The sequence below is a fragment of the Lithobates pipiens genome, unplaced genomic scaffold (genome assembly GCF_037356315.1).
Source record: "Lithobates pipiens isolate NorthernLeopardFrog02 unplaced genomic scaffold, aLitPip1_a1.2 Scaffold_160, whole genome shotgun sequence".
Lineage (NCBI taxonomy): Eukaryota > Metazoa > Chordata > Amphibia > Anura > Ranidae > Lithobates > Lithobates pipiens.
Window position 1 is genome coordinate 1069457 of NW_027507749.1, and position 17709 is coordinate 1087165.

Consider the following 17709-nt stretch of genomic DNA (forward strand, 5'->3'; position numbering starts at 1 on the left):
TGGGTAGGTGTACGATGTACCCGATACCCATTCACATAGGGGGGGGGGGTGGGATCTGGGGGGCCCCTTGTCAAAAACTCTTTTGTCTTTTGTTTTTTTTGTTTTTTTCTTTGACACTTTTTTGTTGTACTCCATACTCATTCACAAGGGGGGAGGGGGCAGAATCTGGGGCCCCCCTTGTTAAAGGGCGCTTCCAGATTCCGATAAGCCCCCCTCCCGCAGACTCATCAATATGGGGACAAGGTGCTTTTGGAGGGACTCCAAAGCATCCTCCCCACGTTGAGGGCATGCAACCTGGTAGAGTCCAGGATGGGGGGTGCTTGCTCATCCCCCCCTTTCCTGACCTCCAGGATGCATGCTCGGATAAGGGTCTGGTATGGATTTAGGGGGGACCCCACGCCAATTTATTTTTGAATCTTGGCGTGGGAGGGGACCCCCACGCAGTTTTTTTCACATCTATATTGCCGGGAGCCAGCAATTATTTTTTGTGCTATAAACAAAAAAAGCCTAACAATTGTGAAAAAAAAACAATATTTTTTACTTTATGCTATAAGACACAACCAATACAAAAATTGTAAAAATCTAATTTAATTCATTAGTTTAGGCCAATATGTATTCTGCTACGGGTTTTTGGTAAAAAGAAATCCCAATAGGCGTATATTGATTGGTTTGCGCAAACATTATAGCGTCTGCAAACTATGGGGTATATTTATGTAATTTCTTAAATTTTTTTTACTAGTAATGGTGGCAATCAGCGATTTTTATCAGGACTGCGACATTGCGGAGGAAAAATCTGACACTAAGTGACATTTTGTGGGGACCAGTGACACCAATATAGTGATCAGTGCTAAAAAAAAACACTGTCACTGTACTAATGGCACTGGCAGGGAAGGGGTTAACATCAGGGGCAATAATGCGTTCTAACTGTTGGGGGTGTGCTTTGACAGGAAAAACAAAGATCTGTGTTTCTGCTTAGCAGAAACACAAGATCTCCATTTTCACCTCTGGCAGAATGGCGTTCTGCCTTGTTTACATAATAAGGCTGCTGTTCTTCCTCTCCTCAGAATGATCAGGGGGTTGGCTCCTAATTGGCTCCAAACTTGTGCTGATATAATATTCAGGGAAGTTTTAAAGCATAACATATACGAAAGTGAACAATATACGTTCCCAAAACAACAAAAATATATATATTTAAATAACACAAGAAGTGTCAATGTGACTGTGAGTTATATTATAAACCCATGTATAAAAATAACATCTTAAAGCAACAATAAAAGAATTTGTTTATAAGCAATCAAGTCCATATATTAGTGATCATAGATATACGGATATCTCAACAGTGGTGGTAAAAACAGCAAATCCAAATTTGAAGTAACCATAAAACAATTCCACCGACGTGCCAATCCCACCACCTTACGAAGTACAGGCTTACCGGAAGAAAATTACCCAAATAGACTTATGTCTAGAGAGTCAACAATAGCTTTGCAGTCCCAGCTGCTGAGGCATTGGGTTCAACATTCTATGTTTGCGTAGATCACAGGATACATAGTCTTTGCGGTGTAAAAGACTGTATATGGTCACCGTGTTTTAGAGAAACAACTCCGGAATCAGCTCGGACATGGAGAACGGAAAGATAAGGCCAAGATAGTGTGATATCATAGTTACATAGTTAGTCAGGTTGAAAAAAGACACAAGTCCATCCAGTTCAACCAAAATATCGTTTTAATTTTTTTTTTTAATAAAGAATAAAATATCAAACTCACATTTCCATGGATAAAATAGACATGTCACAAAAAATGGGCAGTGGTAGAGTCTCCCCGACGCGTTTCGACCTATGGGTCATCATCTGGGATGATGACCCATAGGTCGAAACGCATCGGGAAGACTCTACCACTGCCCATGTCCGAGCTGATGCCGGAGTTGTCTGTCTAAAACACGGTGACCATATACAGTCCTTTACACCGCAAAGACTATGCATCCTGTGATCCACGCAAACATGGAATGTTGAACCCAATGCCTCAGCAGCTGGGACGGCAAAGCTATTGTTGACTCTCTAGACATAAGTCTATTTGGGTCATTTTCTTCCGGTAAGCCTGTACTTCGTAAGGTGGTGGGATTGGCACGACGGTGGAATTGTTTTATGGTTACTTCAAATTTGGATTTGCGCTTACACATTTTGACATTTTCTCTAGCTAAAGAAATCCCAGTTTTAGCGTGTCCTTGTAGAGATCTTTATGCAGCCTCCAGAACAACAAACAGCAAACAGCAAACAGTCAATATAACAGCACAGCCAGACAGCTCCTCAGACAGGTGTTCAACTCCTTCTTCTCCTCACCACACCTCTCTGACTACTTCCTGTCTTTATAGGCTGTGTGTCCTCCTGGAGGCCGTTAACCCCCTGTGGTCAGGGAGGGAGGCTCTTTCCCACCCAAATGACACTTTAGAGCCTCCCAAATTCCGGGTCCCAACTACCTCTCTTAAAATACAGAGAGGACCGCGAATCAGTCCACTCCCGCAAACTACACCCGGAATCTGTCACCCATTTTGGATGACCCCCTGAGCCTACCAGGATTCCCTTAAAAGGACCACATCCCAAATATAGGCGATACATAGTACCCGTCCAGGACCCAACCTTGGCGTCCTGTACATATCCCCCCCTCTGCCTCAACGCGGAGGTGTTGGAGGCACCATTTGATACCATACAGTGGACCCGGGAGACCCAGCATTCTGGTGTAGTCTCCCAGGTCTGTGCTCCACCACAAAATTGAACTCCTGGAGAGACAGGAACCACCTCGTTACTCTAGCATTCGTGTGTTTATTTTTCCTCATCCAGGTCAGCGGAGCGTGGTCGGATACCAGGCGAAACCTTCTGCCTAGGAGGAAATACCGCAAGGAGTCCAAGGCCCACTTAATGGCAAGACACTCCCGCTCTACCACCGCGTAGTTTTTCTCCACTGCCGTCAGCTTTCTACTCAGGAAAACGACGGGGTGCTCTTCCCCGTTGATTACCTGCGACAGGACTGCTCCTAACCCCTCATTTGAAGCGTCTGTCTGTACTACAAAATCCTTATTAAAGTCTGGAGCAACCAACACCGGATCCTGGCACAATGCCGTCTTAAGCTTCTGAAAAGCTTTTTCGGCATCGTTATTCCATTTTATCATCACTGACTTTCCGCCTTTGGTCAGGTCAGTCAAGGGAGCAGCAATGGTGTCAAAGTTGGGTATAAACCTCCGGTAGTAGCCAACTATGCCCAAAAACGCTCTGACCTGCTTCTTGGTTAGGGGACGGGGCCAGTCCTGTATGGCTTTCACCTTGCTCATTTGGGGCTTTACCAACCCTCTACCCATAAGGTACCCAAGGTACTTGGCTTCCTCCACCCCAACTGCACATTTTTCTGGGTTTATGGTGAATCCTGCTCTTCCCAGGGAGTCTACGACTGCCTGAACTCGGGGAAGATGTGACTCCCAATCAGGGCTGAAGATGACGATGTCATCCAAATACACCGAAGCGTACCGATGATGTGGACGCAAAGTTTTGTCCATGGCCCTTTGGAACGTAGCGGGGGCAGAGTGTAACCCAAACGGCATTCGTTTGTACTGGAAGTGGCCTTCCGGGGTAGAGAAGGCCGTTTTCTCCCTAGCTTCCTTGGTCAGGGGAATCTGCCAGTATCCTTTCGTGAGGTCCAGCGTGGTAATATACCTGGCAGGCCCCAACCTCTCAATGAGCTCATCTACCCGTGGCATGGGATAAGCGTCAAACTTGGAGATTTCATTCAGTTTTCTAAAATAATTACAGAAGTGAAGAGTGCCGTTGGGTTTGGGTACCAACACGATTGGACTCGACCACTCGCTCTGCGATTCCTCAATGACATCAAGCTCGAGCATTCTTTTCACCTCTTCAGACACTGCCACTCTATGAGCTTCTGGGATACGGTAAGGCTTTAACCGCACTTTTACCTTGGGGTCAGTTACAATGTCGTGCTAGATGACATTGGTGAGTCCTGGCAACCCTGAAAACATGTCCCTATTTCTTTGAAGAAATTCCTTTGCTTGCTGGGTTTGGGGTCTAGTTAAGGTAGTAGGCACCTGAACCAGGTCGATCCCTGCATGATCTCCTGACTGTACCGCTACCACCGTGGATACCTGGTCTCTGTCTCTCCAGGGTTTCAACAAATTCACGTGGTAGATCTGGTATGGTTTCCTTTTCCCTGGCTGGTGTACCTTGTAGTTTACTTCCCCCACTTTTTCCACTATCTCGAATGGACCTTGCCACTTGGCCAAGAACTTGCTCTCCACTGTGGGTATTAGGACAGCCACCCGGTCTCCTACTTGAAACTGTCTGACTTTCGCAGACCGGTTATACACCCTTCTTTGGGCTTCCTGAGCCCTCTGCATGTGCTCCCTCACCAGCGGCATCACCTTAGCCACCCTCTCTCGCATTTGAGAGATATGCTCCACTATGGTTTTGTGTGGTGAGGACTCACTTTCCCATGTTTCCTTTACCAGATCCAGCAACCCCCGCGGCCATCGCCCATACACTAGCTCAAATGGGGAGAACCCGTGGATGCTTGTGGAACCTCCCGGATGGCAAACAAAAGGGCAGGGAGTAACATATCCCAATCCTTCCCGTCCTTCTGGACGACTCTTTTTAGCATGGTTTTCAAAGTTTTATTAAACCTTTCCACTAGGCCATCAGTCTGCGGGTGATAGACGGACGTCCGTAACTGCTTAATTTGGAACAGTTTGCACAGGTCCGCCATCACCTTTGACATAAAAGGGGTGCCCTGGTCCGTTAATATCTCTTTAGGAAAACCGGTTCGCGAAAACATCTGAAATAGTTCTCGGGAAATGGCTTTAGAGGAAGTTTTCCTCAAAGGAACTGCTTCTGGGTACCTGGTTGCATAGTCTAGGATGACTAATATATACTGGTGCCCTCTTGCCGATTTTACCAGGGGTCCCACGAGATCCATAGCGATCCGCTCGAATGGAACCTCAATAATTGGCAAGGGTACCAGAGGGCTTCTATAGTGGGGCACTGGGGCAGTTAACTGGCAAACGGGACAAGATGCACAATATCTTTTAACCTCAACTTTCACCCCTGGCCAGTAAAACCGGTCAGTTATCCTGGCCTCTGTTTTCTCTGCCCCCAAGTGTCCTCCCAGTGCGTCGTTGTGGGCTAGATCGAGTAGCATCTGCCTATACGGTTGGGGAACCAGCAACTGCTCTATAGTTTCCCCACGGCTTTCAGCCACTCGATAAAGCAAGTCCCCCTTTAAGGCAAAATGAGGAAACCTCTGGTCTGCTCCTGGCATTTGTGAGACCCCATCTACAACAGAAACCTGCTCTCGGGCATTGACCAAGGTAGGATCCCGCAGCTGGGCGGTGCCAAACGCACCCCTGGGTACATCTAGATCTGGGTGTACTGGCCTTGAGGACGTTTCCCCTTCACTTTCCTCAACCGGGGACTGCAATGAGCAGAGGTCCTCGTCATCCTCCCCCAGCATAACCTGTAACGGGAAGACTTCCCCCCCCTCAGAGTTTAACTCGGTTTTGCAACCTGAAACAGACACATCCTTTAACTTAATATTCTCTACAGTATCTTTATCAACAATGGGTATCTCTGTATCAGTGGGGTGGGTTGTGGGGGTTTCAGGCCCATGTTCCTCAGACTCTCCTGGCTGTCCTGGCAGCCCCCTCTGTACCTGGCTCCACAGTTCGAAAAATAGTGGACAGTCCCGCCCCACTATAATGTCATGTATTAGACTTCTCACTACCCCGACCTCTTGGGTCACTGAGATATGGCCATATGACACAGTCACTGAAACCATGGGGTATTCCTTGGTGTCCCCATGGATGCACACTACCCGTAGGGTTTTCCTTACAGGGCCAAGTCTCCCAATCACCCTGGCATGTACCAATGTTACCATGCTACCCGAGTCCAGTAGCGCCCTGGCAGGAAGGTGGTTCACCCGCACTTCACACTCGAACTGTCCTGCGATTGGATCCAGGTGAGTGGTGTAGACTCTTTGCACGTAGAAGGAGCTTCTCCGACCAATTCCGCAGTCCATAGGCTCCTCCTGAAGTGGGCATTGCGCCCGGGTATGTCCCCAGGACCGACATCGCCAACACTGTAGGTCTCCTGTTCTTGGGACAGGAACCACCCTTCGAGGTTCTGTAGCAGATGATGCGGTTCTGCGGATCCCAGCGTCTGGCAGGGCTTCTTTCCTAGGTGCTATGGCTGGTCTGGTTGCCCTTGGTGTGGGTTTCCTATGCCTGGCAGGCCCAAGCAGGTCCTCCACCATGGTGTACCTTTCTACCAACTCCACCAGCTGGTCAGCGGTTGCGGGGTCTCCATGGCTTACCCATCGCTGAAGGTCATCTGGCAGGGACCGCAGGTACCAGTCCATCACTATTCGTTCCACCATCTGTGGGCCTGACAGTTTTTCTGGCTGCAGCCATTTTTTAACCAGCTGAACCAGTTCATGCATTTGCGACCTGGGTGGTCGGTCAGGCTTGTACCGCCAGCGATGCACCCTCTGAGCCCGGACAGCTGTGGTCACTCCTAGGCGGGCCAGGATCTCTGCCTTCAGATGCTCATAGTCGCTGATATGTTCTGCTGGGAGGTCAAAATAGGCCTTTTGTGGGTCACCGGTGAGGAAAGGGGAGATAATGCCGGCCCATTGGTCACGGGGCCACCCCTCTCTCTCCGCTATCCTCTCAAAGGTGGTGAGAAAGGCCTCTACATCATCGCTGGGCGTTAATTTTTGTAAAAAATGGCTGGCCCTCACAGACACCTGGTTGCCAGCGGCAACAGCCACTTGTTCACATCCCCGAGACAGCCGCTGTACTGTCTCCTGCAAGGCAGCCACCTGTGCTTGAGTGGACTCCTGCTGAGCAGTAAACTGGGCGGCTAGCAGCCGTGTGCTTTCCTGTTGTGCAGCTATGGCCTGTGCCAGGGCCTGCTGCTGCTGAGCCATTGCTTCCTCATGGCGACGGTTTGCGTCTGCTGAAGCTTGCTGCTGGGTCATGGTGGCTTGTGCCAAAGCCCTGATGACCTCCTCCATGTCTTTGCCTGCCGCTTGCAGCGTCTGAGCTGGCTTCACCCAAGACATGCAATTTGTACACAGTCTCTTTTAAATGTCAGTTTTTAAACATTTTTTGCGGCTGCAAATGCACTTTTGCCAGCATCCAAAACACCAGTTGTGAAGTTTGGGGAATTAAGTGCATAAACCGTTGTCAGGTGAAACCAAAATATATTTATTTATCAATAAATCAAAAATAAAGCTTTTCTTCAGCATGTAAAACCATAAATTAAAGTCCGCTTGTCTTCAGCACAAAAATAATACAAAAAGGAAAAGCACCTACAGTTCTGTAGAAAAGGTCTTCACCAAAAAGAGTCCTTGTAGAGATCTTTATGCAGCCTCCAAAACAGCAAACAGTCAATATAACAGCACAGCCAGACAGCTCCTCAGACAGGTGTTCAACTCCTTCTCCTCCTCACCACACCTCTCTGACTACTTCCTGTCTTTATGGGCTGTGTGTCCTCCTGGAGGCCGTTAACCCCCTGTGGTCAGGGAGGGAGGCTCTTTCCCACCCAAATGACACTTTAGAGCCTCCCAAATTCCGGGTCACAACTACCTCTCTTAAAATACAGAGAGGACCGCGAATCAGTCCACTCCCGCAAACTACACCCGGAATCTGTCACCCATTTTGGGTCACCCCCTGAGCCTACCATGATTCCCTTAAAGGGACCACATCCCAAATATAGGCGATACATAGTACCCGTCCAGGACCCAACCTTGGCGTCCTGTACAATATATATATATATATATATATATATATATATATATATATATATATATATATATATATATTATTTTGTATATTTTTTGTATTGCGCAGTGTTTTTTGTTTACGCATAGTTCCTAATTGGCTCCCACTGTGTCCAATCACAGCCGGAGCAGGTCAACCCGCGGTGCGCTCGTGGAACAGGCCCCATGCACGAAATCACACACCTATACGTGATTTCGCACAGGAGGGCCACCCTGCTGCATTATTTCCACGTGAAGTGGTTAAATGAACTTCAACATGCTTTTTCTTCAGCACAGGAATGCATTCCTTGTTGTTTTTAAAAAAAAACAATTGTACCTGCTAATTCCAGGTCTTTCTGAAGCTCTCAGACAACTCTGACAATTCTTTTCACTCCTCTGTCAGAACTCTTACAAGAAGCACCTGGCCATGGTCCTGTTTAAGGTGAAATTATGTTTTTCCACTTCTGAATTATGGCCCCAACAGTGCTCACTGGAACATTCAGACATTTAGAAGTGCTTCCGTAACCAATGCAACCAGTATGTTTTGCAACAATACGGTTGCAAAGGTATTGAGAGACTTTGCTTTCAACCATCATGAGATGTTTCTTGTGTGACACCTTGGTAACGAGACACCTTTCTCTAGGCCATCAGTTGAGACTGAACCAGCTGATATTAAATTGCACTGACCAGGGACAAAATTTCTTTCTAATTACTGATAGATTTCATCTGGTGTCTTGGCTTTCCATACCCTTTTGCACCTCCCTTTCTTTGTATGTATGGATTGCATGATTTGTTACCGACATGTGGTGAAAATTTTATGTCAATAGCAACTTTAAAAATATATTTACCTAGAAAAATGGCCGACGTGTTCAATACTTATTTTACACACAATATATACGCAATAGAAAATAAATATCTTATAAGTACCTTTGCACAAAAATTACAGAAATCAAAACCTTCACCAATTCCAAGAATTTGGTCCTTTTCCTGAACAGGAACATTTGCTAGTATGTCTTTAAATAAGGCTAAAAATCCCTATAAATGCAAATAATGAACCTCCTCAGCAAATGATACAAACAGAAAACAATCAAGTCATTTCTTACTTTGCCTTTTTTCCAGAAGATGAAAGAACGGATAATGAGATTTGTTTCAGACACAAAGTCCGGGTCTTTAATAAAGGAAATTGGGAACTGATAAATATCTGTTTTGTTACGATACATCCAGCTGTATAAAATAAGATCAGTTGGAATTTCTTGTCTCTCGTTAAAGTAGATCTCTTCTCCGGTTGGGTCGGTGTAATGAACATTTTTCACATATTTGTGCAGCTTTTCATAGAAGACAAAAATACACACATTACCATATACAGATATACGAGTTCTGGAATTAAAGCCTTCTTAGCCCCCTGTACACACGGTCGGACATTCTGCCAACCAAATCCATCGGATTTTGTCTGTCGGATTTTGTCCGAAACTGTTGCATACACACGGTCGGACAAAGTTGACGAAAAATCAGATCTTTCAGAACGTGATGACGTAATTTCGTTACGATGGGACTACGTTCAGGCTAGTAGCCAATAGCTTTGATGTAGGAATTTGATCTGAGCATGCGTGGCACTTGGTCCGATTGGAATTCTCTACACATGATTGGAGTATGTCCGATCGGAGCATTTTGTCGGAAAATATTTCCAACAAGTTGGAAAATTTGGTCCGACGGATATTCCGACGGAATCAGTCCGATGCATACCACACACAGTCGGATTATCCGATGACACGGTCCGATAGGACACATTCCGACTGATTCTCCGACCGTGTGTACAAGGGCTTAGAAAAATAGTGGTTAGATTCCAGGCACTAGGTAGTCTTTCTATAAATGTGACCAGAAATGAATGAATCAGGAGAATAACAAATTCTTCACTTTGTGATTGTCCCGCATGTCTCCATGTTCATCTCTCTGATATGATAAGAATCCCCCAAACCAATAATTCTGAGAATCATCAATCATTCACTTTTTTTTGGACAGATCTGTAGGTTTATGTTCAGGAGAATCAAAAACTTTTACCTGTCAGACTATTACTCTAAAGCAGTGATTCTCAACCAGGGTTCCTCCAGAGGTTGCTAGAGGTTCCTTCAGCATTGGGCAATTTCTGCCTCTCGGATAAGTTCCCACCGACGCCATTGATCTTTTTAGCTATTTGTAAGGAGGTAATTCTTCACAATGACCACAAGTGTAAGGACCATTCTTCCCACTGACCATCTCACTATTGTATCATGAGTTGTACATTTCTAATTTTTAGCAGGGGGTTCCCTGAGACCGTAGAACTATTTCAAGGGTTCCTCTGTGGTGAAAAGGTTGGGAAAGCCTGCTCTAAAGCCTCGTACACACAGCACGCTTGTTGGCCAACCGAGTGTCTGATTTTTGTCAAAAGGGCGTGTGGCAGGATCTTGTCTTGCATACTAACGGTGCACAATCGTCGTGCCACAAACACAAAATGCAGTGACGTACTTACGAGGAATTTCAGCTCTTGAGCGCCACCCTTTGGTGGCCCCTTCTGCTAAAGTGTTTGTACTTTCCACTTTTGTGTGACGGATTTGTGTACTGACCATACAAAAAAAAAATCTGACGTCAAACTGTTGTCTGCCGAAAATTTACTAGCCTGTCATCCAACATTTGTTGGCCCGAAATTTGGACAACAATTGTCAAAAGGAGCATACTAACGGCAATGCGGCGTACACATAACCAGACTTTCCGGCAGACTAGGTCCGACGGAATCAATCCGTTGGACAATCCGATTGTGTGTAGGCTAATCTGATCGTTTTTCGTTATAAAAATCCGACGAACCTAGAAGTAGAACATGTTTCAAATCTGTCTGACGGACTCAATTCCTATCGGGAAAACCATTTGTCTGTGTGCTGGTCTGGCGGACCAAATACGACGCAAGGGAAGCTGTTGGCTACTTGGCTATTGAACTTCCTTTTTTAGTCCCGTCTTACGTCATCACGTTCAAAACTAACGGACTTTCAAACGGACTTAGTCCGTTCGTGTGTGGCCAAGTCCGTTCGTTCGGAAGTCCGTCGGAACTCTGTTGAAAAGTCAGACGTGAAGACCATCGAAACCTGGTCTGCCGGAAAGTCCGGTCGTGTGTACGCAGCATAAGATTTTAGGACAACAGTCTGTCAACAGACAATCCCCTGCCAACAATCGCACCGTGTGTACGAGGCTTTAGAGAGAGAAGCCGAAGACAGAGAACACTTCATATGAAGTGATCGGCACTGATCATTATGTATTGTTCATTACCACTGACCACAATATTACCCCCTTTGCCTGAGGGTTTTATAACCTGACCATCCTTCTCTTTTATACTTCTCTTGATATTGTTCAACCATTTAAATAAAAGAAAGGTCTGGTGTCACCAGTGACACATCTCCATCCCTAATAGTACCATTTAAAAACATAGGTATCGCCCTTTGGGACTTTAAATGAGGTGGGCACAATTGGCCGATGACAAATATGAATACAATAAAAAATTGATTGCAGAAATGATCACACATGAACGAGTAGCATAATCAAAGTCAAAGCTGATACAATTTTGCACATGGTTAAAGATTACATTACATATGAAATACATGAGTATACAAAACATCTAATACACCCGACACATTTTTCGCGAGATGTGTTTTGTTCTTCAGGGGTGGATGCAGGTAGGATATATCTGAAAATTAATAACCAAAAAAGGTGATGGAACCAGGGCTGGACTTACCATTGGGCTTGACTGGGCTCAAGCCCATGGGCCCTGCCCAATAGGGGGCCCCACGAGCCCCACCGGGATACATAGCCGAGTGTACTCAACTGAGCTCCGCTCACAGTTACGCCCAGTCCCGCCCTATGATGGACATAACACAGAGACTGGGCGTGACTGTGAGCCGAGCCGAGTACACTTGGCTACTCTTGGCTCTGCCTGAGACTTCAAGAGGACCCGAGAGCCGCGGAGAGGACCCAAAAGCCGCAGAGAGGACCCGAAAGCCACGGAGGGGACCCGAAAGCCGCCGTGAGGATCCGAAAGCCGCACAGAGGATCCGAGTGCCACAGAGAGGACCAGAGAGCTGCACAAAGGACCCAAGAGCCGCTGAGAGCCGACAAGAGGACCCGAGAGCCACACAGAGGACCTAAGAACCATCAAGAGGACCCGAGAGCTGCCAAGATGCATAGGACTCTGTATCTGGGCGAAGCCATTTTTAAACTTCAAGACTGCAATGACAAGGCTGCACATGACACTGACAAGTCTGCAGATGGATGGGCAAGGCTGTAGATGGACACTGATAAAGCTGCATTGATGGGCATTTAAATGTAATGTTTTCCTTAAACTTCCCTCCTAAAAGTTTTTTTCCTTAAAATTCCCTCCTAAACTTGATGTGCGTGTTATACGCCGATAAATACGGCAATGTATAGAAGGTAGGGCCTGAAAGTGACTCAAGCCCAGGGGCCCCAACCACCCTAAGTCCTGCCCTGGATGGAACACATTAATAAATAATGGACGAATGGTAAGAGGGGCCTTACAGAGAAAGAAAAGACTCCATACACACCAATCGGCAAGGCCTAGGTGCCTGTGGCCATGTTCCCCGAGAATGGCAGCTATATATACTTGGGAAGGGAGCTGAGGGAGCGCAGCCAGCCAAAAAACCCAGACCAAGGCATAATGGGAAGGTGGACATGGCATGGGTAGAAATGAGTGACCTTGGAAGTCCTAGATAATCCGATCGGGTATCAACTATAATATAATGTAATATGTATGTAATCAAACATTGCTAAATTGGCAATTTTTTTTTGCCATTTTAGCAATGTTTGATTTTATATTAGGGCTGTGGAAATTAAAGATTAATTCCTTGATTAATCGTTAATTCTTTTTTATCAATTCTGATATATTCTTCTGATCGGTACTCACCTCTCCGCTGGCTTCCGGGTCTTCAGGGAGTTCCATCGGAGATCCGGTGACGTCACCGGGCTCCTCCCCCCTTCCCCAAGGGCCTTCGTCTGCTAACAAAGGGAAGGGGGGAGGAGTCCGGTGAGGTCGAAGTTCTGATTGAATGTAACACGTACGGGGGAGGAGCTACGCATGACGTCACCCGCTGCTGCCCTACGGAACTAACACAATTGTTGGCTTTACATGCTGTGTTTTTATCATCTTTATGTGAGTAGTTTGTTGTTTGAACACAAAAATTTAATCTTATACTTAAGCGGTGAGCACTTAAATCTTTTCTTTCTACCCATGACCTGGCGTCCTTGCTGAGATATAAGGAGACGTAAGAGAAGTTTATGGTCCGTGTTAACCCTTTTGATACCCGCTTGCATGACCACCTGTTTGCACAGGGGTCCATGGCATAAGGTGAGAGGAATTAGTTAGACTGGAGGTGGAGAGATTGTCACGCTACTGTGGAAAAAAAAAAAAAAAAGACTTACGTCAGTGCTACAGTTTGAATTTAAAACGTATTTGTGTGAACTGTGAAGTTAAGTCATGGATTGTGGAAACTAACTAGTGTTGGGGGATTGTATATAGTGTATACCACATTTACCACTGACTAATGCAGAGTTGCAATGCAAGGAGATCAGCTAAAAGTAGTTGGATCTGTATGTGCGTTATAATTAATCGAAATTAGTTGATTAATCAATTTAAAAAAATCTATTAATCGAACACAAAAATTTAAATCATTAACAGCCCTAAAATATATATATATATATATATATATTACATTATAATATAGTTGATAACCAAATGGATTATCTAGGACTTCCAAGGTCACTCATTTCTACCCATGCCATATCCGTCTTCCCATTATTCCTTGGTCTGGGTTTTTTATTATGTTTTCCTGTATTTGTTAAATAAAGTTTTCTCATAAACCTCTGCAGTGACATTTCCGCTTCCAGAAGAACACAACAGTGAAGCTCTTCTCTTTTTCCCTTTGATACACACATGCTTGTAAACCCATTTATCATTTGTTAAAGGGGTTGTAAATCTTGAGGTTTTTCACCTTAATGCATTCTATGCATTAAGGTGAAAAACCTTCTGTGCTGTAGCAGCCCCCCAGAGCCCCCCATTTAGTTATCTGAACCCGATTGTTCCAGCATCGAGGATGAGCCCAGCAGCTCCAGACGCTGTTTCAGGTACTCATTGGATAGATTGATAGCAGCAGGAACCATTGGCTCCCAATGCTGTCAATCAAATCCAGTGTAATGGAAGTTGGGGGGGGCGATTCCTGCTGTCTGTGTCAAAGGACGCAGCAGCAGGAGTGGGTAGCGCACCCACACGAGTGGGGCCACTCTGTGCAAAACCCTTGCACAGAGGAGGTAAGTATAACAAGTTGGTTATTTAAAAAAAAAAAAAAACCTTTAGTATCACTTTTAAGTTTATGATTGCAACGCTAAGTTGTATGGGTTTGAAGGTGAGATGTTTGCAAAGAAATGTGTTCATTGTACGCATTTGTAAGAGATGTGTAAAAGCAAATTGTAACCTCAGTTTATGTCATTGTATTGCAGTTTTACAGAACTATTCACAGAAATAAATTCTGTTTTGGAATGAAACACACCAGTGGCGGTGTGTCCATAAGGGGTGCACGGGTGCCTCCCCCCTCTCCTGCCACCTCTCTACCACCATAGATAGATTCATGCATTGCAGGGTCATTGCAGGTCAAGGCAATTGCATTCCCTGCAATTGCCTTGTCCCGCTGCCCTGCCTAGACAAGGTAAGTGCCGGGCTGGTGGGGGATGTACACTGGCAACATTTGATGGGCATAGTAGTGGCAAATGATGGACGCACTGGCAGCAATTGATGGGCACAGTAGCGACAATTGATGGGCACACTGGCAGCAGTTGATGGGCACAGTAGCGGCAGTTGATGGTCACACCATGGGCACACTGGCAGCAATTGATGGGCACAGTAGCGGAAAATGATGGGCACACTGGCAGCAGTTGATTGGCACAGTAGCGACAGTTGGTGGTTGTTGTAATATGGCTGAACCAGAGTGACTCCATCTTTATATGTTCATATAAGATTAACTGGGGTTAACCTGTTAGTTAGTTTAAAATCTGTATTTACAGACTGTAGCAGTTTTCCTATAAAGCATACATATAAGAAAATATAGCTTGCATAAGCAGTTTTATTTTGTACTGTCTAAATAAAGAAATTGTGTCATAATATGTCTGGGCCACAGGACTCATGACTGTGACTCATGAAAGCAGATGACATAATTAATGATATGTAATGATATGTAATGTACACCTCTATTAACCACGCCCATGTTCTATGCAATGATTGGCTTATAATGGTGCATATAAATTGTAGACCCTCCCAGAATAAACCAGGCAACCCCTAAACATCAATCTTGACTCATCTCTTCTTGTGTTCAGCAAGATGTTGTCTCCTTAGTCTGCAGTGCCAAGTAAAGGGTTTCGTAAGTGTGGTAATTGTCGTAATTATACCTAGCTGGTCTTTGTCAGGTATATAGAAATACCATTTTAATCACAACAGATGGAGGCACTCGCTGAGATTTGAATTTAGGAATTTGGGACTTGATGGGGTGATCAAACTTTGATTTTGAAGCAAACGAATAAGGCCGCGTACACACGGGCGGACTGTTCGCCCAACTTTGTCCGTCAAACAGTTTCGGCAAACAGTCCACTCAAAATTAGCATGGACGGACATGGCCACACACGACGAACGAACAGTTTGCTGAAACCGTGCGCGATGACGTGAACGGCACGTACGACGGGACGAAAAATACGACGTCCTATACACTGCATTATAACTTTCGGCGTGTAAATCCTTTCTGAGCATGCGCGGAACTTAGTTTGACGAACAAGCCTACACACGGGTGGACTGTTCGCTCAAACAAGGTTTCAGCGGACAGTTTTACGGAATTTCCGAAAAACCTTGTTCGTCAAACTGTCCGCTGAAACTGTCCGCTGAACGCCCACACACGAGCGGACTGTCCGCTGAAACACTGTTCAGCGGACAAAGTTGGACGAACAGTCCGCCCGTGTGTACGCGGCCTAATTGTTTATTGCCTTAGCTTTGAGACAACCTTGGTCGGATAAATTTTAATTAAGAAGAGAATTGTGAGACGGGCCAAGCTGTTAAGAACAGGCTCTTGGGAAGCATGTATCCTGTGGGACTGTTGAGAAGTTTAAAACGTAATATTACACTCTTTTTGGGAAAGAGAATAAGAAAAGGGTAATGGGGCAATTACCAATTACTACCGGAACCCACAAAACTTTTGCTCTATCTGGCTTTTCTTGTCTATCACATTTGCATTAAAGTAATACGATATTTGTTGTGTTGTGTGGGATACAGGGCTGTATGGGGTAAGGCAGCCCCTGTTTTGACTGTTACAGTGCCTTGCGAAAGTATTCGGCCCCCTTGAACTTTTCAACCTTTTGCCACATTTCAGGCTTCAAACATAAAGATATAAAATTTTAATTTTTTGTGAAGAATCACCAACAAGTGGGACACAATTGTGAAGTGGAATGAAATCTATTGGATATTTTAAACTTTTTTAGCAAATAAAAAACTGAAAAGTGGTGCGTGCAAAATTATTTGCCCCCTTTACTTTCAGTGCAGCAAACTCACTCCAGAAGTTCAGCGAGGATCTCTGAATGATCCAATGTTGTCCTAAATGACTGATGGTGATAAATATAACCCACCTGTGTGTAATCAAGTCTCTGTATAAATGCACCTGCTCTGTGATAGTCTCAGGGTTCTGTTGAAATAGCAGAGAGCATCATGAAGACCAAGGAACACACCAGGCAGGTACGCAATACTGTTGGAGAAGTTTAAAGCTGGATTTGGATACAAAAAGATTTCCCAAGCTTTAAACATCCCAAGGAGCACTGTGCAAGCGATCATTTTGAAATGGAAGGAATATCAGACCACTGCAAATCTACCAAGACCTGGCCGTCCCTCTAAACTTTCAGCTCAGACAAGGAAAAGACTGATCAGAGATGCAGCCAAGAGGCCCATGATCACTCTGGATGAACTGCAGAGAACTACAGCTGAGGTGGGAGAGTCTGTCCATAGGACAACAATCAGTCGTACACTGCACAAATCTGCCCTTTATGGAAGAGTGGCAAGAAGAAAGCCATTTCTCAAAGATATCCATAAAAAGTCTCGTCTAAAGTTTGCCACAAGCCACCTGGGAGACACACCAAACATGTGGAAGAAGGTGCTCTGGTCAGATGAAACCAAAATCAAACTTTTTGCCCACAATGCAAAACTATATGTTTGGCATAAAAGCAACACAGCTCATCACCCTCAACACACCATCCCCACTGTCACACATGGTGGTGGCAGCATCATGGTTTGGGCCTGCTTTTCTTCAGCAGGGACAGGGGAGATGGTTAAAATTTAGGGGAAGATGGATGCAGCCAAATACAGCACCATTCTGGATGAAAACCTGTTGGAGTCTGCAAAAGACCTGAAACTGGGACGGAGATTTATCTTCCAACAAGACAATGATCCCAAACATACAGCAAAATCTACAAAGGAATGGTTCACAAATAAACGTATCCAGGTATTAGAATGGCCAAGTCAAAGTCCAGACCTGAATCCAATCGAGAATCTGTGGAAAGAGCTGAAAACTGCTGTTCACAAACGCTCTCCATCCAACCTCACTGAGCTCGAGCTGTTTTGCAAGGAAGAATGGGCAAGAATTTCAGTCTCTCGATGTGCAAAACTGATAGAGACATACCCCAAGCGACTTGCAGCTGTAATCGCAGCAAAAGGTGGCTCTACAAAGTATTAACACAAGGGGGCCGAATAATTTTCTCACGCCCCATTTTTCATTTTTTTTATTAGTTAAAAAAGTTTCAAAAATCCAATAGATTTCGTTCCACTTCACAATTGTGTCCCACT

General features: G+C 45.2%; 1 pseudogene; it reads right to left on the bottom strand.

Annotated features, from left to right (window-relative positions):
• The window catches only part of LOC143986461 (vomeronasal type-2 receptor 116-like), a 92508-nt pseudogene that overhangs the window by 25674 nt on the left and 49125 nt on the right, over positions 1–17709 (bottom strand).